The 22,427-nt window shown below is 47.8% G+C and overlaps 1 pseudogene; it reads right to left on the reverse strand.

Annotated features, from left to right (window-relative positions):
* Nucleotides 1-22,427, reverse strand: part of LOC118384003 (actin-binding LIM protein 3-like) — a 151,388-nt pseudogene that overhangs the window by 63,176 nt on the left and 65,785 nt on the right.

Here is a 22,427-nt window from a genome sequence, read left to right on the forward strand (position 1 = left end):
TGGTGTGGATGGCCTACAGAATGTTAGTGTGCTGTCAGGCAGAGGAGGAGAACATGGTTTGGATGGCCTAGAATGTTAGTGTGCTGTCAGGCAGAGGCAGAGGAGAACATGGTGTGGATGGCCTACAGAATGTTAGTGTGCTGTCAGGCAGAGGAGGAGAACATGGTTTGGATGGCCTACAGAATGTTAGTGTGCTGTCAGGCAGAGGAGGGGAACATGTGCTGTCAGGCAGAGGAGGAGAACATGGTTTGGGCCTATGGCCTACAGAATGTTAGTGTGCTGTCAGGCAGAGGAGGAGAACATGGTGCTGTGGATGGCCTACAGAATGTTAGTGTGCTGTCAGGCAGAGGAGGAGAACATGGTGTGGATGGCCTACAGAATGTTAGTGTGCTGTCAGGCAGAGGAGGAGAACATGGTGTGGATGGCCTACAGAATGTTAGTGTGCTGTCAGGCAGAGGAGGAGAACATGGTGTGGATGGCCTACAGAATGTTAATGTGCTGTCAGGCAGAGGAGGAGGAGTAGACTAGAGGAGGATAATAAGGAAGAGACTAGAGGATGAGGAGGAGGAATAGACTAGAGGAGGAGGATGAGAAGTAGACTAGAGGAGGAGGATGAGGAGTAGACTTGAGGAGGATGATGAGAAGTAGACTAGAGGAGGATGATGAGGAGTAGACTAGAGGAAGAGGAGGAGGAGTAGACTAGAGGAGGAGGATGAGGATGAGGAGTAGACTAGAGGAGGAGGATGAGGAGTAGACTAGAGGAGGAGGATGAGGAGAAGACTAGAGGAGGAGGAGTTGTAGACTTTGAGTAGTAGTAGTAGACTAGAGGAGTAGTAGACTAAAGGAGTAGTAGACTATAGTATCAAAATTAAAATCAAATCACATACACATGGTTAGCAGATGTTAATGCGAGTGTAGCAAAATGCTTGTGCTTCTAGTTCCGACAATGCAGTGATAACCAACAAGTAATCTAACTAACAATTCCAAAACTACTGTCTTATACACAGTGTAAGGGGATAAAGAATATGTACATAAGGATATATGAATGAGTGATGGTACAGAGCAGCATACAGTAGATGGTATCGAGTACAGTATATACATATGAGATGAGTATGTAGACAAAGTAAACAAAGTGGCATAGTTAAAAGTGGCTAGTGATACATGTATTACATAAGGATGCAGTCGATGATGTAGAGTACAGTATATACATATGCATATGAGATTAATAATGTAGGGCAAGTAACATTATATAAGGTAGCATTGTTAAAAGTGGCTAGTGATATATTTACATCATTTCCCATCAATTCCCATTATTAAAGTGGCTGGAGTTGGGTCAGTGTCAATGACAGTGTGTTGGCAGCAGCCACTCAATGTTAGTGGTGGCTGTTTAACAGTCTGATGGCCTTGAGATAGAAGCTGTTTTTCAGTCTCTCGGTCCCAGCTTTGATGCACCTGTACTGACCTCGCCTTCTGGATGATAGCGGGGTGAACAGGCAGTGGTTCGGGTGGTTTATGTCCTTGATGATCTTTATGGCCTTCCTGTAACATCGGGTGGTGTAGGTGTCCTGGAGGGCAGGTAGTTTGCCCCCGGTGATGCGTTGTGCAGACCTCACTACCCTCTGGAGAGCCTTACGGTTGAGGGCGGAGCAGTTGCCGTACCAGGCGGTGATACAGCCCGCCAAGATGCTCTCGATTGTGCATCTGTAGAAGTTTGTGAGTGCTTTTGGTGACAAGCCAAATTTCTTCAGCCTCCTGAGGGTGAAGAGGCGCTGCTGCGCCTTCTTCACGACGCTGTCAGTGTGAGTGGACCAATTCAGTTTGTCTGTGATGTGTATGCCGAGGAACTTAAAACTTGCTACCCTCTCCACTACTGTTCCATCGATGTGGATGGGGGGGTGTTCCCTCTGCTGTTTCCTGAAGTCCACAATCATCTCCTTAGTTTTGTTGACGTTGAGTGTGAGGTTATTTTCCTGACACCACACTCCGAGGGCCCTCACCTCCTCCCTGTAGGCCGTCTCGTCGTTGTTGGTAATCAAGCCTACCACTGTTGTGTCATCCGCAAACTTGATGATTGAGTTGGAGGCGTGCGTGGCCACGCAGTCGTGGGTGAACAGGGAGTACAGGAGAGGGCTCAGAACGCACCCTTGTGGGGCCCCCGTGTTGAGGATCAGCGGGGAGGAGATGTTGTTGCCTACCCTCACCACCTGGGGCGGCCCGTCAGGAAGTCCAGTACCCAGTTGCACAGGGCGGGGTTGAGACCCAGGGTCTCGAGCTTGATGACGAGCTTGGAGGGTACTATGGTGTTGAATGCCGAGCTGTAGTCGATGAACAGCATTCTCACATAGGTATTCCTCTTGTCCAGGTGGGTTAGGGCAGTGTGCAGTGTGGTTGAGATTGCATCGTCTGTGGACCTATTTGGGCGGTAAGCAAATTGGAGTGGGTCTAGGGTGTCAGGTAGGGTGGAGGTGATATGGTCCTTGACTAGTCTCTCAAAGCACTTCATGATGACGGAAGTGAGTGCTACGGGGCGGTAGTCGTTTAGCTCAGTTACCTTAGCTTTCTTGGGAACAGGAACAATGGTGGCCCTCTTGAAGCATGTGGGAACAGCAGACTGGTATAGGGATTGATTGAATATGTCCTTAAACACACCGGCCAGCTGGTCTGCGCATGCTCTGAGGGCGCGGCTGGGGATGCCCTCTGGGCCTGCAGCCTTGCGAGGGTTAACACGTTTAAATGTCTTACTCACCTCGGCTGCAGTGAAGGAGAGACCGCATGTTTTCGTTGCAGGCCGTGTCAGTGGCACTGTATTGTCCTCAAAGCGGGCAAAAAAGTTATTTAGTCTGCCTGGGAGCAAGACATCCTGGTCCGTGACTGGGCTGGGTTTCTTCTTGTAGTCCGTGATTGACTGTAGACCCTGCCACATGCCTCTTGTGTCTGAGCCATTGAATTGAGATTCCACTTTGTCTCTGTACTGACGCTTAGCTTGTTTAATAGCCTTGCGGAGGGAATAGCTGCATTGTTTATATTCAGACATGTTACCAGACACCTTGCCCTGATTAAAAGCAGTGGTTCGAGCTTTCAGTTTCACGCGAATGCTGCCATCAATCCACGGTTTCTGGTTTGGGAATGTTTTTATCGTTGCTATGGGAACGACATCTTCAACGCACGTTCTAATGAACTCGCACACCGAATCAGCGTATTCGTCAATATTTTCATCTGACGCAATACGAAACATGTCCCAGTCCACGTGATGGAAGCAGTCTTGGAGTGTGGAGTCAGCTTGGTCTGACCAGCGTTGGACAGACCTCAGCGTGGGAGCCTCTTGTTTTAGCTTCTGCCTGTAGGCAGGGATCAGCAAAATGGAGTCTTGGTCAGCTTTTCCGAAAGGGGGGCGGGGCAGGGCCTTATATGCGTCGCGGAAGTTAGAGTAACAATGATCCAAGGTTTTACCACCAATGGTTGCGCAATCGATATGCTGATAAAATTTAGGGAGTCTTGTTTTCAGATTAGCTTTGTTAAAATCCCCAGCTACAATTTACATTTACATTTAAGTCATTTAGCAGACGCTCTTATCCAGAGCGACTTACAAATTCCTTATCCCCTTACACTGTGTATAAGACAGTAGTTTTGGAATTGTTAGTTAGATTACTTGTTGGTTATCACTGCATTGTCGGAACTAGAAGCACAAGCATTTCCCTACAATGAATGCAGCCTCCGGATAAATGGTTTCCAGTTTGCAAAGAGTTAAATAAAGTTCGTTCAGAGCCATCGATGTGTCTGCTTGGGGGGGATATATACGGCTGTGATTATAATCGAAGAGAATTCTCTTGGAAGATAATGCGGTCTACATTTGATTGTGAGGAATTCTAAATCAGGTGAACAGAAGGATTTGAGTTCCTGTATGTTTCCTTCATCACACCATGTCTCGTTAGTCATGAGGCATACGCCCCCGCCACTCTTCTTACCAGAAAGATGTTTGTTTCTGTCGGCGCGATGCGTGGAGAAACCCGTTGGCTGCACCGCATCGGATAGCGTCTTCCCAGTAAGCCATGTTTCTGTGAAGCAGAGAACGTTGCAGTCTCTGATGTCCCTTTTGAATGCTACCTTTGCTCGGATTTCGTCAACCTTGTTGTCAAGAGACTGGACATTGGCAAGAAGAATGCTGGGGAGTGGTGCGCGATGTGCCCTTTTTCGGAGTCTGACCAGAACACCGCCTCATTTCCCTCTTTTTCGGAGTCGTTTCCTTGGGTCGCTGCATGCGATCCATTCCGTTGTCCTGTTTGTAAGGCAGAACACAGGATCCGCGTCGCGGAAAACATATTCTTGGTCGTACTGATGGTGAGTTGACGCTGATCTTATATTCAGTAGTTCTTCTCGACTGTATGTAATGAAACCTAAGATGACCTGGGGTACTAATGTAAGAAATAACACTTAAAAAAACAAAAAACTGCATAGTTTCCTAGGAACGCGAAGCGAGGCGGCCATCTCAGTCGGCGCCGGAAGTCACACGTAGTCCTAGACTAAAGGATTAGTAGCCTAGAGGAGTAGTAGACTAGAGGAGTAGTAGTAGACTAGAGCAGTAGTAGACTTGAGGAGTAGTAGTTGACTAGAGGAGTAGTAGACTAGAGCAGTAGTAGACTAGAAAAGTAGTAGACTAGAGGGGTAGTAGACTAGAGGAGAAGTAGACTAAAGGAGTAGTAGTAGACTAGAGGAAGTAGACTAAGGAGTAGTAGTAGATGAGAGGAGTAGTAGTAGACTAGAGTAGTAGACTAGAGGAGTAGTAGTAGACTAGAGGAGTAGTAGTAGATGTAGAGACTAGAGGAGTAGTAGTAGACTAGAGGAGTAGTAGTAGACTAGATGAGTAGTAGTAGACTAGAGGAGTAGTAGTAGACTAGAGGAGTAGTAGACTAGAGGAGTAGTAGTAGACTAGAGGAGTAGTAGTAGACTAGAGGAGTAGTAGTAGACTAGAGGAGAAGTAGACTAAAGGAGTAGTAGTAGACTAGAGGAGTAGTAGTAGACTAGAGGAGGAGTAGACTAGAGGAGTAGTAGTAGACTAGAGGAGTAGTAGACTAGAGGAGTAGTAGTAGACTAGAGGAGTAGTAGTAGACTAGAGGAGTAGTAGTAGACTAGAGGAGAAGTAGACTAGAGTAGACTAGAGGATTAGTAGTAGACTAGAGGAGTAGTAGACTAGAGGAGTAGTAGACTAGAGGAGTAGTAGTTGACTAGAGGAGTAGTAGACCAGAGGAGTAGTAGACTAGAGGAGTAGTAGACTAGAGCAGTAGTAGACTAGAAAAGTAGTAGACTAGAGGGGTAGTAGACTAGAGGAGAAGTAGACTAAAGGAGTAGTAGTAGACTAGAGGAGTAGTAGTAGACTAGAGGAGTAGTAGACTAGAGGAGTAGTAGTAGACTAGAGGAGTAGTAGACTAGAGGAGTAGTAGTAGACTAGAGGAGTAGTAGACTAGAGGAGTAGTAGTAGACTAGAGGAGTAGTAGTAGACTAGAGGAGTAGTAGTAGACTAGAGTAGAAGTAGACTAAAGGAGTAGTAGACTAGAGGAGTAGTAGTAGACTAGAGGAGTAGTAGACTAGAGGAGTAGTAGTAGACTAGAGGAGAAGTAGACTAAAGGAGTAGTAGACTAGAGGAGTAGTAGTAGACTAGAGGAGTAGTAGACTAGAGGAGTAGTAGTAGACTAGAGGAGTAGTAGTAGACTAGAGGAGTAGTAGTAGACTAGAGGAGAAGTAGACTAAAGGAGTAGTAGACTAGAGGAGTAATAGTAGACTAGAGGAGTAGTAGACTAGAGGAGTCGTAGTAGACTAGAGGAGTAGTAGTAGACTAGAGGAGTAGTAGTAGACTAGAGGAGTAGTAGTAGACTAGAGGAGTAGTAGTAGACTAGAGGAGTAGTAGTAGACTAGAGGAGTAGTAGACTAGAGGAGTAGTAGACTAGAGGAGTAGTAGTTGACTAGATGAGGAGTAGTAGACTAGAGGAGTAGTAGACTAGAGGAGTAGTAGTAGACTAGAGGAGTAGTAGACTAGAGCAGTAGTAGACTAGAGGAGTAGTAGACTAGAGGAGTAGTAGTAGACTAGAGGAGTAGTAGACTACAGGAGTAGTAGACTAGAGGAGTAGTAGTAGACTAGAGGAGTAGTAGACTAGAGCAGTAGTAGACTAGAGGAGTAGTAGTAGACGAGAGGAGTAGTGGACTAGAGGAGTAGTAGTAGACTAGAGGAGTAGTGGACTAGAGGAGTAGTAGACTAGAGGAGTAGTAGTAGACTAGAGGAGTAGTAGTAGACTAGAGGAGTAGTAGACTAGAGGAGTAGTAGTAGACTAGAGGAGTAGTAGACTAGAGGAGTAGTAGTAGACTAGAGGAGTAGTAGTAGACTAGATGAGTAGTAGTAGACTAGAGGAGTAGTAGACTAGAGGAGTAGTAGTAGACTAGAGGAGTAGTAGACTAGAGGAGTAGTAGACTAGAGGAGTAGTAGTACACTAGAGGAGTAGTAGACTAGAGCAGTAGTAGACTAGAGGAGTAGTAGACTAGAGGAGTAGTAGTAGACTAGAGGAGTAGTAGACTACAGGAGTAGTAGACTAGAGGAGTAGTAGTAGACTAGAGGAGTAGTAGACTAGAGCAGTAGTAGACTAGAGGAGTAGTAGTAGACGAGAGGAGTAGTGGACTAGAGGAGTAGTAGTAGACTAGAGGAGTAGTGGACTAGAGGAGTAGTAGACTAGAGGAGTAGTAGTAGACTAGAGGAGTAGTAGTAGACTAGAGGAGTAGTAGACTAGAGGAGTAGTAGTAGACTAGAGGAGTAGTAGTAGACTAGAGGAGTAGTAGACTAGAGGAGTAGTAGTAGACTAGAGGAGTAGTAGTAGACTAGAGGAGAAGTAGACTAAAGGAGTAGTAGTAGACTAGAGGAGTAGTAGTAGACTAGAGGAGTAGTAGTAGACTAGAGGAGTAGTAGTGGACTCGAGGAGTAGTAGACTAGAGGTGTCGTAGACTAGAGGTGTAGTAGACTCGAGGAGTGTGTGTGTGTGTGTGTGTGTGACTTCGTTGTTCGCTGCGTGTGTCTCTCCCTCCAGAGACTCTGCACTGTCAGCCTTGCTCTGCGTTTTCAACTTTTACTCTACATATTTAATGGAAGCCATGTTACTCTGGCCACAAAAGCATCGCTGCTATTTCTGTCCTTCTCTGACAGCACGCTCTGTTTCTCTGTCTCCCACCATCTCTGCTGCCTTTTCAAAACACCAGTTCACTGAAACGCAGTACAGAGCTAACTACAAAAGAGCTCACCCTCACTGTTTCACAGTGATCTATCAGGAGACATCTGTTTGTGTGTGTGTGTCAGAGAGTGTGTGTACAGTATGCATGTTGGGGAGAGAGTGTGTGTGTGTGTGTGTGTGTGTGTGTGTGTGTGTGTGTGTGTGTGTGTGTGTGTGTGTGTGTGTGTGTGTGTGTGTGTGTGTGTGTGTGTGTGTGTGTGTGTGTGTGTGTGTGTGTGTGTAGAGTATGCTTTTAGGGAGAGAGTGTGTGTGTGTGTGTGTGTGTGTGTGTGTGTGTGTGTGTGTGTGTGTGTGTGTGTGTTAGAGAGTGTGTGTACAGTATGCATGTTAGGGTGAGTGTGTGTGTGTTAGAGAGTGTGTGTGTGTACCTGCAGACACTGCAGACAAAGCAGGTAGGGTGGTAGGTCCTCCCCAGAGCAGAGACCACCTCCCCGGTAATGAATCCTTCACAGCGGTCACAACGCGTCCCGTACAGACGCTGGTAGTCTGACGTACAGATGTACTCACCACTCTTCTGATAGAACCCAGATCTAGACAAGCCACACCCACACACTGGAGAGAGAGTTGGTGGGAGAGTGAGGGGAGAGAGAGAGAGAGAGAGAAGAGAAGAGAGAGAGAGAGAGAGAGAGAGAGAGAGAGAGAGAGAGAGAGAGAGAGAGAGGGAGAGGAAGAAAGAGAGCGATGGTGGATTGGGTTAAAGACTGAACACTCAAACTATTCTACATGAAAAACCATGGAAAAACCAAAAACAAGAAACAATCTAGAAGAAAAAGAAACACACACCTATTTAGGCGAGGCGCTGGCTAGCGGAGTAGAAAACGTGAAAATAAAAGAGAGCCGCACAAACAGAACTGCTTGCACCAAGATACAGTAATTCCTTAGCTTTAGTTGAGGTGGCAAAGCTATTCTATATCCCGGGTTTGGACCCAGTTGATCACATCTGCCCCACTTCCACAGTGAACTGTTCGAAATGAGCCAATTAGTGTTTTATGGGGAGCTCAGAGGGTTGTTCAGTGGTGGTTCTGACAGAGGTATTTTGTTGGGTTTCATTAAGTTACCTCGTCCCTGCTTCTCCAACAAGAACAGCTCACCCTCATTACAGACAGGCAGACATAGACATGGTGTGTGTGTATGTATATTTTTCATGCTTGCCATTGGAGGCTGCTGAGGGGAGGACAGCTCATAATAATGGGTGTAATGAAGCGAAGGGATTGTGTTTGAAAAATGTGATACCATTCCATATTCCGCTCCAGGCATTACCACAAGCCCATCCTCCCTATTTAAGGTGCCCCAGCCTCCTGTGGTGCGAGCCTCCTTGCGTGTGTGTGTTTCCGGGTGTCGGGTATACCGTTTGTGGACACAGTTTGGTGTGATGTGAAAATAAATAAAACAGAAACGATTCCTTCATTGGAGATAAATAAGACGGAACCAAATACCCTTTCCTGTTCTCCCTCTCTCCCTCTCTCTCTCTCCGTCTCCCTCTCTCCGTCTCCCACTCTCCCTCTCTCTCTCTCCCTCTCTCCGTCTCCCTCTCTCCCTCTCTCTCTCTCCCTCTCTCCGTCTCCCTCTCTCCGTCTCCCTCTCTCCATCTCCCTCTGTCTCCCTCTCTCTCTCTCCCTCTCTCAGTCTCCCTCTCTCCCTCTCTCTCTCTCCCTCTCTCCCTCTCCCTCTCTCCGTCTCCCTCTCTCCGTCTCCCTCTCTCCCTCTCCCTCTCTCCGTCTCCCTCTCTCCATCTCCCTCTCTCCCTCTCTCCGTCTCCCTCTCTCCCTCTCCCTCTCTCCCCTCTCTCCGTCTCCCTCTCTCCCTCTCTGTCTCCCTCTCTCCCTCTCTCTCTCTCCCTCTCTCCCGTCTCCCTCTCTCCGTCTCCCTCTCTCCGTCTCCCTCTCTCCCTCTCTCTCTCTCCCTCTCTCTCTCTCTCCCTCTCTCCCTCTCCCCTCTCCCTCTCTCCCTCTCTCCCTCTCCCTCTCTCCCTCTCCCTCTCTCCCTCTCTCCGTCTCCCTCTCTCCGTCTCCCTCTCTCCCTCTCCTCTCTCTCTCCCTCTCTCCGTCTCCCTCTCTCTCTCCCTCTCCCTCTCCCTCTCTCCGTCTCCCTCTCTCCCTCTCTCCGTCTCCCTCTCTCTCTCTCTCTCCCTCTCTCCGTCTCCCTCTCTCCCTCTCTCTCTCCCTCTCTCCGTCTCCCTCTCCCCCTCTCTCCGTCTCCCTCTCTCCATCTCCCTCTCTCCCTCTCTCTCTCCCTCTCTCCGTCTCCCCCTCTCTCCGTCTCCCTATCTCCGTCTCCCTCTCTCCTCTCTCTCTCCCTCTCTCCATCTCCCTCTCTCCGTCTCCCTCTCTCCCTCTCTCCCTCTCCCTCTCTCCGTCTCCCTCTCTCCGTCTCCCTCTCTCCATCTCCCTCTCTCCGTCTCCCTCTCTCCCTCTCTCCATCTCCCTCTCTCCGTCTCCCTCTCTCCGTCCCTTCCCTCTCCTCTCTCCCTCTCTCCGTCTCCCTCTCTCCGTCTCCCTCTCTCCCTCTCTCCGTCTCCCTCTCTCCGTCTCCTTTCTCCGTCTCCCTCTCTCCGTCTCCCTCTCTCCCGTCTCCCTCTCTCCCTCTCTCTCTCTCTCCCTCTCTCAGTCTCCCTCTCTCCGTCTCCCTCTCTCCGTCTCCCTCTCTCCTCTCTCTCCCTCTCCCTCTCTCCGTCTCCCTCTCTCCCTCTCTCCGTCTCCCTCTCTCCCTCTCTCAGTCTCCCTCTCTCCGTCTCCCTCTCTCTCTCCCTCTCTCTCTCCCTCTCTCCGTCTCCCTCTCTCCCTCTCCCTCTCTCCGTCTCCCTCTCTCCCTCTCTCTCTCCCTCTCTCCCTCTCTCCGTCTCCCTCTCTCCCTCTCTCCGTCTCCCTCTCTCCCTCTCTCCGTCTCCCTCTCTCCGTCTCCCTCTCTCAGTCTCCCTCTCTCCCTCTCTCCATCTCCCTCTCTCCGTCTCTCTCTCTCCGTCTCCCTCTCTCCCTCTCTCCATCTCCCTCTCTCCATCTCCCTCTCTCCGTCTCCCTCTCTCCCTCTCTTCGTCTCCCTCTCTCCCTCTCTCCATCTCCCTCTCTCCGTCTCCCTCTCTCCGTCTCCCTCTCTCTGTCTCCCTCTCTCCGTCTCCCTATCTCCCTCTCTCCGTCTCCCTCTCTCCCTCTCTCTCTCTCCCTCTCTCCGTCTCCCTCTCTCCGTCTCCCTCTCTCCATCTCCCTCTCTCCCTCTCTCCGTCTCCCTCTCTCCCTCTCTGTCTCCCTCTCTCCCTCTCTCTCTCTCCCTCTCTCAGTCTCCCTCTCTCTGTCTCCCTCTCTCCGTCTCCCTCTCTCCCTCTCTCCTCCCCTCTCTCCGTCTCCCTCTCTCCGTCTCTCCCTGTCTCTGTCTCCCTCTCTCCCCTCTCTGTCTCCCTCTCTCCCCCCTCTCTCTCTCCCTCTCTCAGTCTCCCCCTCTCTCCGTCTCCCTCTCTCCCTCTCTCCATCTCTCCCTCTCTCCCTCTCTCCCTCTCCCTCTCCCTCTCCGTCTCCCTCTCCGTCTCCCTCTCTCTCCCTCTCTCCGTCTCCCCCTCTCTCCGTCTCCCTCTCTCTCCTCTCTCTCTCTCCCTCTCTCCTCCGTCTCCCTCTCTCCCTCTCTCCGTCTCCCTCTCTCCGTCTCCCTCTCTCCCCTCTCTCTCTCCCTCTCTCCATCTCCCTCTCTCCCTCTCTCAGTCTCCCTCTCTCCGTCTCCCTCTCTCCCTCTCTCTGTCTCCCTCTCTCCGTCTCCCTCTCAATTCAATTCAAGGGGCTTTATTGGCATGGGAAACGTGTTAACATTGCCAAGCAAGTGAGGTAGATAATACATAAAAGTGAAATACACAATAAAAATTAACAGTAAACATGACATATACAGAAGTTTCAAAACAATAAAGACATTACAAATGTCATATTACGTATATATACAGTGTTGCAAAGATGTACAAATGGTTAAGGATATACAAGGGAAGATAAATAAGCATAAATATAGGTTGTATTTACAATGGTGTTTGTTCTTCACTGGTTGCCCTTTTCTTGTGGCAACATGTCACAAATCTTGCTGCTGTGATGGCACACTGGAATTTCACCCAGTAGATATGGGAGTTATCATAATTGGGTGTGTTTTCGAATTCTTTGTGGATCTGTGCAATCTGAGGGAAATATGTGTCTCTAATATGGTCATACAGGAGGTTAGGAAGTGCAGCTCAGTTTCCACCTCATTTTGTGGGCAGTGAGCACATAGCCTGTCTTCTCTTGAGAGCCATGACTTCCTACGGCGGCCTTTCTCAATAGCAAGGCTATGCTCACTGAGTCTGTACATAGTCAAAGCTTACCTTAAGTTTGGGTCAGTCACAGGTGTCAGGTATTCTGCCACTGTGTACTCTCTGTTTAGGGCCAAATAGCATTCTAGTTTGCTCTGTTTTTTTGTAAATTCTTTCCAATGTGTCAAATAATTATATTTTTGTTTTCTCATGATTTGATTGGGTCTAATTGTGCTGCTGTCCTGGAGCTCAGAGCCCCAGGACCAGCTTGCTTAGGGTACTCTACTCCAGGTTCATCTCTCTGTAGGTGATGGCTTTGTAATGGAAGGTTTGGGAATTGCTTCCTTTTAGGTGGTTGTAGAATTTAATGTATCTTTTCTGGATTTTGATCATTAGTGGGTATCGGCCTAATTCTGCTCTGCATGTATTATTTGGTGTTCTACGTTGTACACAGAGGATGTTTTTGCAGAATTCTGCATGCCGAGTCTCAATTTGGTGTTTGTCCCATTTTGTGAAGTCTTGGTTGGTGAGCGGACCCCAGACCTCACAACCATAAAGGCCAATGGGCTATATGACTGATTCAAGTATTTTTAGCCAGATCCTAATTGGTATGTTGAATTTTATGTTCCTTTTGATGGCATAGAATGCCCTTTTTGCCTTGAATCTCAGATCGTTCACAGCTTTGTGGAAGTTACCTGTGGCGCTGATGTTTAGGCCATGGTATGTATAGTTTTTTGTGTGCTCTAGGGCAACAGTGTCTAGATAGAATTTGTATTTGTGGTCCTGGCGACTGGACCTTTTTTGGAACACCATTATTTTAGTCTTACTGAGATTTACTGTCAGGGCCCAAGTCTGGCAGAATCTGTGCAGAATATCTAGGTGCTGCTGTAGACCCTCCTTGGTTGGTGACAGAAGCACCAGATCATCAGCAAACAGACATTTGACTTCAGATTTTAGTAGGGTGATCCGGGGTGCTGCAGACTTTTCTAGTGCCCGCGCCAATTCGTTGATATATATGTTGAAGAGGGTGGGGCTTAAGCTGCATCCCTGTCTCACCCCACGGCCCTGTGGGAAGAAATGTGTGTTTTTTGCCTCTCTCCCCCTCTCCGTCTCTCTGTTTCCCTCTCTCCCTCTCCTCATCTCTCTGTTTCCCTTACTCCCTCTCCCTATGTCTCTGTTTCCCTCTGTCCCTCTCTCCCTCTCCCCGTCTCTCTGTTTCCCTCTCTCCCTCTCCTCATCTCTCTGTTTCCCTTACTCCCTCTCCCTATGTCTCTGTTTCCCTCTGTCCCTCTCTCCCTCTCCCCGTCTCTCTGTTTCCCTCTCTCCCCCTCTCCGTCTCTCTGTTTCCCTCTCCCTCTCCCCGTCTCTCTGTTTCCCTCTCTCCCTCTCCCCCTCTCCCCGTTTCTCTGTTTCCCTCTCTCCCTCTCCCCGTCTCTCTGTTTCCCTCTCTCCCTCTCCCCGTCTCTCTGATTCCCTCTCTCCCTCTCCCCGTCTCTCTGTTTCCCTCTCTCCCTCTCCCCGTCTCTGTTTCCCTCTCTCCCTCTCCCGTCTCTCTGTTTCCCTCTCTCCCTCTCCCCGTCTCTCTGATTCCCTCTCTCCCTCTCCCCGTCTCTGTTTCCCTCTCTCCCTCTCCCGATCTCTCTGTTTCCCTCTCTCCTCTCCCCGTCTCTCTGTTTCCCTCTCTCCTCTCCCCGTCTCTCTGTTTCCCTCTCTCCCTCTCCCCGTCTCTCTGTTTCCCTCTCTCCCTCTCCCCGTCTCTCTGTTTCCCTCTCTACCTCTCTCCGTCTCGCTGTTTCCCTCTCTCCCTCTCCCCGTCTCTCTGTTTCCCTCTCTCCCTCTCCCCGTCTCTCTGTTTCCCTCTCTCCCTCTCCCCGTCTCTCTGTTTCCCTCTCTCCCTCTCCCCGTCTCTCTGATTCCCTCTCTCCCTCTCCCCGTCTCTCTGTTTCCCTCTCTCCCTCTCCCCGTCTCTCTGTTCCCTCTCTCCCTCTCCCCGTCTCTCTGTTTCCCTCTCTCCCTCTCTCCGTCTCGCTGTTTCCCTCTCTCCCTCTCCCCGTCTCGCTGTTTCCCTCTCTCCCTCTCCCTATCTCTCTGTTTCCCTCTCTCCCTCGCTCCCTCTCCCCGTCTCTATGTTTCCCTCTCTCCCTCTCCCCCTCTCCCCGTCGCTCTGTTTCCCTCTCTCCCTCTCCCGTCTCTCTGTTTCCCTCTCTTCTCTCTCCCCGTCTCTCTGTTTCCCTCTCTTCCCTCTCCCCGTCTCTCTGTTTCCCTCTCTCCCTCTCCCCCGTGTCTCTGTTTCCCTCTCTCCCTCTCCCCGTCCCTCTGTTTCCCTCTTCTCTCTCCCCGTCTCTCTGTTTCCCTCTCTCCCTCTCCCCGTCTCTCTGTTTACCTCTCTCCCTCTCCCCGTCTCTCTGTTTACCTCTCTCCCTCTCCCCGTCTCTCTGTTTACCTCTCTCCCTCTCTCCGTCTCGCTGTTTCCCTCTCTCCCTCTCCCCCTCTCGCTGTTTCCCTCTCTCCCTCTCCCTATCTCTCTGTTTCCCTCTCTCCCTCGCTCCCTCTCCCCGTCTCTCTGTTTCCCTCTCTCCCTCTCCCCCTCTCCCCGTCTCTGTTTCCCTCTCTCCCTCTCCCTATCTCTCTGTTTCCCTCTCTCCCTCTCCCCCTCTCCCCGTCTCTGTTTCCCTCTCTCCCTCTCCCCGTCTCTCTGTTTCCCTCTCTCCCTCGCCCCGTCCCTCTGTTTCCCTCTCTCCCTCTCCCCGTCTCTCTGTTTACCTCTCTCCCTCTCCCCGTCTCTCTGTTTCCCTCTCTCCCTCTCTCCGTCTCGCTGTTTCCCTCTCTCCCTCTCCCTATCTCTCTGTTTCCCTCTCTCCCTCTCCCCGTCTCTGTTTCCCTCTCTCCCTCTCCCCCTCTCCCCGTCTCTGTTTCCCTCTCTCCCTCTCCCCGTCTCTCTGTTTCCCTCTCTCCCTCTCCCCGTCTTTCTGTTTCCCTCTCTCCCTCTCCCCGTCTCTCTGTTTCCCTCTCTCCCTCTCCCCGTCTCTCTGTTTCCCTCTCTCCCTCTCCCCGTCCTCTGTTTCCCTCTCTCCCTCTCCCCGTCTCTCTGTTTCCCTCTCTCCCTCTCCCCGTCCCTCTGTTTCCCTCTCTCCCTCTCCCCGTCTCTCTGTTTCCCTCTCTCCCTCTCCCCGTCTCTCTGTTTCCCTCTCTCCCTCTCCCCGTCTCTCTGTTTCCCTCTCTCCCTCTCCCCGTCTCTCTGTTTCCCTCTCTCCCTCTCCCCGTCTCTCTGTTTCCCTCTCTCCCTCTCCCCCGTCTCTCTGTTTCCCTCTCTCCCTCTCCCCGTCTCTCTGTTTCCCTCTCTCCCTGTCTCTCTGTTTCCCTCTCTCCCTCTCCCCGTCCCTGTTTCCCTCTCTCCCTCTCCCCGTCTCTCTGTTTCCCTCTCTCCCTCTCCCCGTCCCTCTGTTTCCCTCTCTCCCTCTCCCCGTCTCTCTGTTTCCCTCTCTCCCTCTCCCCGTCTCTCTGTTTCCCTCTCTCCCTCTCCCCGTGTCTCTGTTTCCCTCTCTCCCTCTCCCCGTCTCTCTGTTTCCCTCTCTCCCTCTCCCCGTCTCTCTGTTTCCCACTCTCCCTCTACCCATCTCTCTGTTTCCCTCTCTCCCTCTCCCCATCTCTCTGTTTCCCTCTCTCCGTCTCCTTTTTCAATCACTTTGGTGCAATTTTCACAACTTTAGGCACAAAAATCTAAACATATCATCAAAATGGCTCATTTCAAAACTCGCATTTTCAATTGACTGAGTACAACAAACAAATACCACTCTGCACCAACTTACACATACTACCCAATAATGACAAACCCAAAATAGTTATTTACATTTTTAGAGATAAAAAAATATCACATTTACATAAGTATTCAGACCCTTCACTCAGTACTTTGTTGAAGCATCTTTGGCCCCGATTACAGCCTCGAGTCGTCTTGGGTATGACACTACAAGCTTGGCACACCTGTATTTGGGGAGTTTCTCGCATTCTTCTCTGCAGATCCTCTCAAGCTCTGTCAGGTTAGTTGGGGAGCGTTGCTGCACTGCTATTTTCAGGTCTCTCCAGAGATGTTCCGTTCGGTCGGGTTCAAGTCCGGGCTCTGGCTGGGCCACACAAGAACATTCAGAGACTTGTCCCGAAGCCACTCCTACACTGTCTTGGCTGTGCTTAGGGTTGTTGTCCTGTTGGAAGGTGAACCTTCGCCTCAGTCCAAGGTCCTGAGCGCTCTGGAACAGGTTGTCTTCAAGGATCTCTCTGTTCTTTGCTCTGTTCATCTTTCGCTTGATCCTGACTAGTCCCCCTGCCGCTGAAAAACATGGTGCCACATGGTGCCACCACCATGCTTCACCACAGGGATAGTGTCATTTTTCCTCCAGAAGTGACACTTGCCTTTCAGGCCAAAGAGTTCAATCTTGGTTTCATCAGACCAGAGATCTTGTTTCTCATGGTCTGATTCCTTTCGGCACCAAGCTATAAGCAGGGCTGTCATGTGCCTTTTACGGAGGAGTGGCTTCTGTATGACCTGCTTGGTGGAGTGCTGCAGAGATGGTTGTCCTACTGGAAGGTTCTCCCACCTCCACAGAGAAACTCTGGAGCTCTGACCGAGTGACCATTGGGTTCTTGGTCACCTCCCTGACCAAGGCCTTCCCCCCTGATTACTCACTTTGGCCGGGAGGCCAGCTCTAGGAAGAGTCTTGGTGGTTCCAAACTTCTTCCATTTAAGAATGATGGAGGCCACCGTGTTTCTGAGAACCTTCAATGATGCAGAAATGTTTTGGTACCCTTCCCCAGATCTGTTCCTTGACACAATCCTGTCTCGAAGCTCTGCGAACAATTGCTCTGACATGGACTGTCAACTGTGAGACCTTATCTAGACAGGTGTGTGCCTTTCCAAATCATGTCCAATCAATTGAATTTACCACAGGTGGACTCCCATCAAGTTGTAGAAACATCTCAAGGATGATCAATGGAAACAGGATGCACATGAGCTCAATTTCAAATGTCATAGCAAATAGTTTGAATACATTTATAATTTATAAAAACCTGTGTTTGCTTTGTCATTATGGGGTAGTATGTGTAGATTGATGAAAACACATTACTATTTAATCAATTTTATAATAAGGCTGTAATGTAAAAAAAATGTGGATAAAGTCAATGACACTGACACTGAAACTGTAGGACTGACATCATTCTGTATACACTGTATCTGATGCTTTCTTCATCTACTAACACTGAAACTGTACGACTGACATCATTCTGTATACACTGTATCTGATGCTTTCTTCATCTACTGACACTGAAACTGTAGGACTGACATCATTCTGTATACACTGTATCTGATGCTTTCTTCATCTACTGACACTGAAACTGTAGGACTGACATCATTCTGTATACACTGTATCTGATGCTTTCTTCATCTACTGACACTGAAACTGTAGGACTGACATCATTCTGTATACACTGTATCTGATGCTTTCTTCATCTACTGACACTGAAACTGTAGGACTGACATCATTCTGTATACACTGTATCTGATGCTTTCTTCATCTACTGACACTGAAACTGTAGGACTGACATCATTCTGTATACACTGTATCTGATGCTTTCTTCATCTACTGACACTGAAACTGTAGGACTGACATCATTCTGTATACACTGTATCTGATGCTTTCTTCATCTACTGACACTGAAACTGTAGGACTGACATCATTCTGTATACACTGTATCTGATGCTTTCTTCATCTACTGACACTGAAACTGTAGGACTGACATCATTCTGTATACACTGTATCTGATGCTTTCTTCATCTACTGACACTGAAACTGTAGGACTGACATCATTCTGTATACACTGTATCTGATGCTTTCTTCATCTACTGACACTGAAACTGTAGGACTGACATCATTCTGTATACACTGTATCTGATGCTTTCTTCATCTACTGACACTGAAACTGTAGGACTGACATCATTCTGTATACACTGTATCTGATGCTTTCTTCATCTACTGACACTGAAACTGTAGGACTGACATCATTCTGTATACACTGTATCTGATGCTTTCTTCATCTACTGACACTGAAACTGTAGGACTGACATCATTCTGTATACACTGTATCTGATGCTTTCTTCATCTACTGACACTGAAACTGTACGACTGACATCATTCTGTATACACTGTATCTGATGCTTTCTTCATCTACTGACACTGAAACTGTAGGACTGACATCATTCTGTATACACTGTATCTGATGCTTTCTTCATCTACTAACACTGAAACTGTAGGACTGACATCATTCTGTATACACTGTATCTGATGCTTTCTTCATCTACTGACACTGAAACTGTAGGACTGACATCATTCTGTATACACTGTATCTGATGCTTTCTTCATCTACTGACACTGAAACTGTAGGACTGACATCATTCTGTATACACTGTATCTGATGCTTTCTTCATCTACTGACACTGAAACTGTAGGACTGACATCATTCTGTATACACTGTATCTGATGCTTTCTTCATCTACTGACACTGAAACTGTAGGACTGACATCATTCTGTATACACTGTATCTGATGCTTTCTTCATCTACTGACACTGAAACTGTAGGACTGACATCATTCTGTATACACTGTATCTGATGCTTTCTTCATCTACTGACACTGAAACTGTAGGACTGACATCATTCTGTATACACTGTATCTGATGCTTTCTTCATCTACTGACACTGAAACTGTAGGACTGACATCATTCTGTATACACTGTATCTGATGCTTTCTTCATCTACTGACACTGAAACTGTAGGACTGACATCATTCTGTATACACTGTATCTGATGCTTTCTTCATCTACTGACACTGAAACTGTAGGACTGACATCATTCTGTATACACTGTATCTGATGCTTTCTTCATCTACTGACACTGAAACTGTAGGACTGACATCATTCTGTATACACTGTATCTGATGCTTTCTTCATCCACTGACACTGAAACTGTACGACTGACATCATTCTGTATACACTGTATCTGATGCTTTCTTCATCTACTGACACTGAAACTGTAGGACTGACATCATTCTGTATACACTGTATCTGATGCTTTCTTCATCCACTGACACTGAAACTGTAGGACTGACATCATTCTGTATACACTGTATCTGATGCTTTCTTCATCTACTAACACTGAAACTGTACGACTGACATCATTCTGTATACACTGTATCTGATGCTTTCTTCATCTACTAACACTGAAACTGTAGGACTGACATCATTCTGTATACACTGTATCTGATGCTTTCTTCATCTACTAACACTGAAACTGTAGGACTGACATCATTCTGTATACACTGTATCTGATGCTTTCTTCATCTACTAACACTGAAACTGTACGACTGACATCATTCTGTATACACTGTATCTGATGCTTTCTTCATCTACTGACACTGAAACTGTAGGACTGACATCATTCTGTATACACTGTATCTGATGCTTTCTTCATCTACTGACACTGAAACTGTAGGACTGACATCATTCTGTATACACTGTATCTGATGCTTTCTTCATCTACTGACACTGAAACTGTAGGACTGACATCATTCTGTATACACTGTATCTGATGCTTTCTTCATCTACTGACACTGAAACTGTAGGACTGACATCATTCTGTATACACTGTATCTGATGCTTTCTTCATCTACTGACACTGAAACTGTAGGACTGACATCATTCTGTATACACTGTATCTGATGCTTTCTTCATCTACTGACACTGAAACTGTAGGACTGACATCATTCTGTATACACTGTATCTGATGCTTTCTTCATCTACTGACACTGAAACTGTAGGACTGACATCATTCTGTATACACTGTATCTGATGCTTTCTTCATCTACTGACACTGAAACTGTAGGACTGACATCATTCTGTATACACTGTATCTGATGCTTTCTTCATCTACTGACACTGAAACTGTAGGACTGACATCATTCTGTATACACTGTATCTGATGCTTTCTTCATCTACTGACACTGAAACTGTAGGACTGACATCATTCTGTATACACTGTATCTGATGCTTTCTTCATCTACTGACACTGAAACTGTACGACTGACATCATTCTGTATACACTGTATCTGATGCTTTCTTCATCTACTGACACTGAAACTGTAGGACTGACATCATTCTGTATACACTGTATCTGATGCTTTCTTCATCTACTGACACTGAAACTGTAGGACTGACATCATTCTGTATACACTGTATCTGATGCTTTCTTCATCTACTGACACTGAAACTGTAGGACTGACATCATTCTGTATACACTGTATCTGATGCTTTCTTCATCTACTGACACTGAAACTGTACGACTGACTTTATTCTCAACAAGCTCTAAACTTTACATTGAATACAGACAAATTACATGTATATTTTATTTGCATTAAACTTGAAAAATGTGTAAATACTGGTCCATGGTTAAATAGTGTACCTGGTGTTCACCCTGTATTATTCATTACAGTCCGCACTTCAAAAATGTCTGTTCAGAAAATTGTATCATGCATTTCTTGCTATTGGATTAAATCTTAGTTAAAATGACTAAACGTTGAGCCTATCATTATCTGAAGTATCGGTGAGTCAACTAAATGTTCTCATGTGTTTGGTTAACTCCAACGAACTCCAACGAACTCCAACGAACGCTCAACGGTTCAGGACATCAAACAGTGGGATTACAACTGTTATACATGTTTTGTTTTGTGCTCAGAATCCTGAAAATATAAGACTTGCATCTAAAATATTTACCAAAGTGATTGAAAAAAAAAACCCAGTTCAGCCATTAAGTGAAATTGTTAAAGTTAAAGATGAAGTTTTAAAACAGAAAAACAAGCCCTCGGTTACGTTTAGCCATTTATTAAGACTGGGCTTTCTAACTGTTGTGGACAGATGGTGCAGTAGTGGTTTAAGCAGCAAGCTGTTGTACCATAGACTGCAGGTTTAATACAAACTCTGGGCACTTTGTTTTCCTAGTGGACAATTATATATACACTGCTCCAAAAAATAATGGGAACACTAAAATAACACATCCTAGATCTGAATGAATGAAATATTCTGATTAAATACTTTTTTCTTTACATAGTTGAATGTGCTGACAACAAAATCACACAAAAATTATCAATGGAAATCAAATGTATCAACCTCATGGAGTCTGTTTCTGACCGTTTGAGCAGACATATGCACATTTGTGGCCTGCTGGAGGTCATTTTGCAGGGCTCTGACAGTGCTCCTCCTGCTCTTCCTCGCACAAAGGCGGAGGTAGTGGTCCTGCTGCTGGGTTGTTACCCTCCTACGGCCTCCTCCACGTCTCCTGATGTACTGGCCTGTCTCGTGGTAGCGCCTCCATGCTCTGGACACTACGCTGACAGACACAGCAAACCTTCTTGCCACAGCTCGCATTGATGTGGCATTCTGTATAAGCTGCACTACCTGGGCCACTTGTGTGGGTTGTAGACTCCGTCTCATGCTACCACTAGAGTGAAAGCGCCGACAGAATTCAAAAGTGACCAAAACATCAGCCAGGAAGCATAGGAACTGAGAAGTGGTCTGTGGTCACCAACTGCAGAACCACTCCTTTATTGGGGGTGTCTTGCTAATTGCCTATAATTTCCACCTGTTGCACAACAGCACAACAGCATGTGAAATGTATTGTCAATCAGTGTTACTTCCTAAGTGGACAGTTTGATTTCACAGAAGTGTGATTGACTTGGAGTTACATTGTGTTGTTGAAGTGTTCCCTTTATTTTTTGGAGCAGTGTATATTTTTGACTGCTTCTCCAAAAAAGGCCAAATTTCGCCTTGAATCTGGAGTGATCTCTCTGGATAATGACACACTCCTAGTCATGATTCTATCATATGCATTATATCATCTTCCTTTGTGAGCTGTATTGTCCCAGTGGACACCCACACACACAATCCATCCCGCCACACACACACACCCACACACACAATCCATCCCGCCACACACACACACCCACACACACAATCCATCCCGCCACACACACACACCCACACACACAATCCATCCCGCCACACACACACACCCACACACACAATCCATCCCGCCACACACACACACCACACACACAATCCATCCCGCCACACACACACACCCACACACACAATCCATCCCGCCACACACACACACCACTCCATCACACACAACCCACTAATCCATCCCGCCACACACACACACACCCACAATCCATCCCGCCACACATCAGGGCACAACCCACACACACAATCCATCCCGCCACACACACACCCCCATTGACTTGGACACACAATCCATCCCCGCCACACACACACACCACAATCCATCCCGCCACACACACACACTTTCATCCCACACACACAATCCATCCCGCCACACACACACACAATCACATCCCCTGCTCTTCCTCACACACACACACACCCACACACACAATCCATCCCGCCACACACACACACCCACACACACAATCCATCCCGCCACACACACACACCCACACACACAATCCATCCCGCCACACACACACACACACACACACAATCCCCCGCCACACACACACACCCACACACACATCCATCCCGCCACACACACACACCCACACACACAATCCCCCGCCACACACACACACACCCACACACACAATCCATCCCGCCACACACACACACCCACACACACAATCCATCCCGCCACACACACACACCCACAATCCATCCCGCCACACACACACACACCCACACACACAATCCATCCCGCCACACACACACACAAATCCATCCCGCCACACACACACACCACACACAATCCATCCCGCCACACACACACCCACACACAATCCATCCCGCCAC

This window comes from Oncorhynchus keta, chromosome 4, assembly GCF_023373465.1.
Source record: "Oncorhynchus keta strain PuntledgeMale-10-30-2019 chromosome 4, Oket_V2, whole genome shotgun sequence".
Lineage (NCBI taxonomy): Eukaryota > Metazoa > Chordata > Actinopteri > Salmoniformes > Salmonidae > Oncorhynchus > Oncorhynchus keta.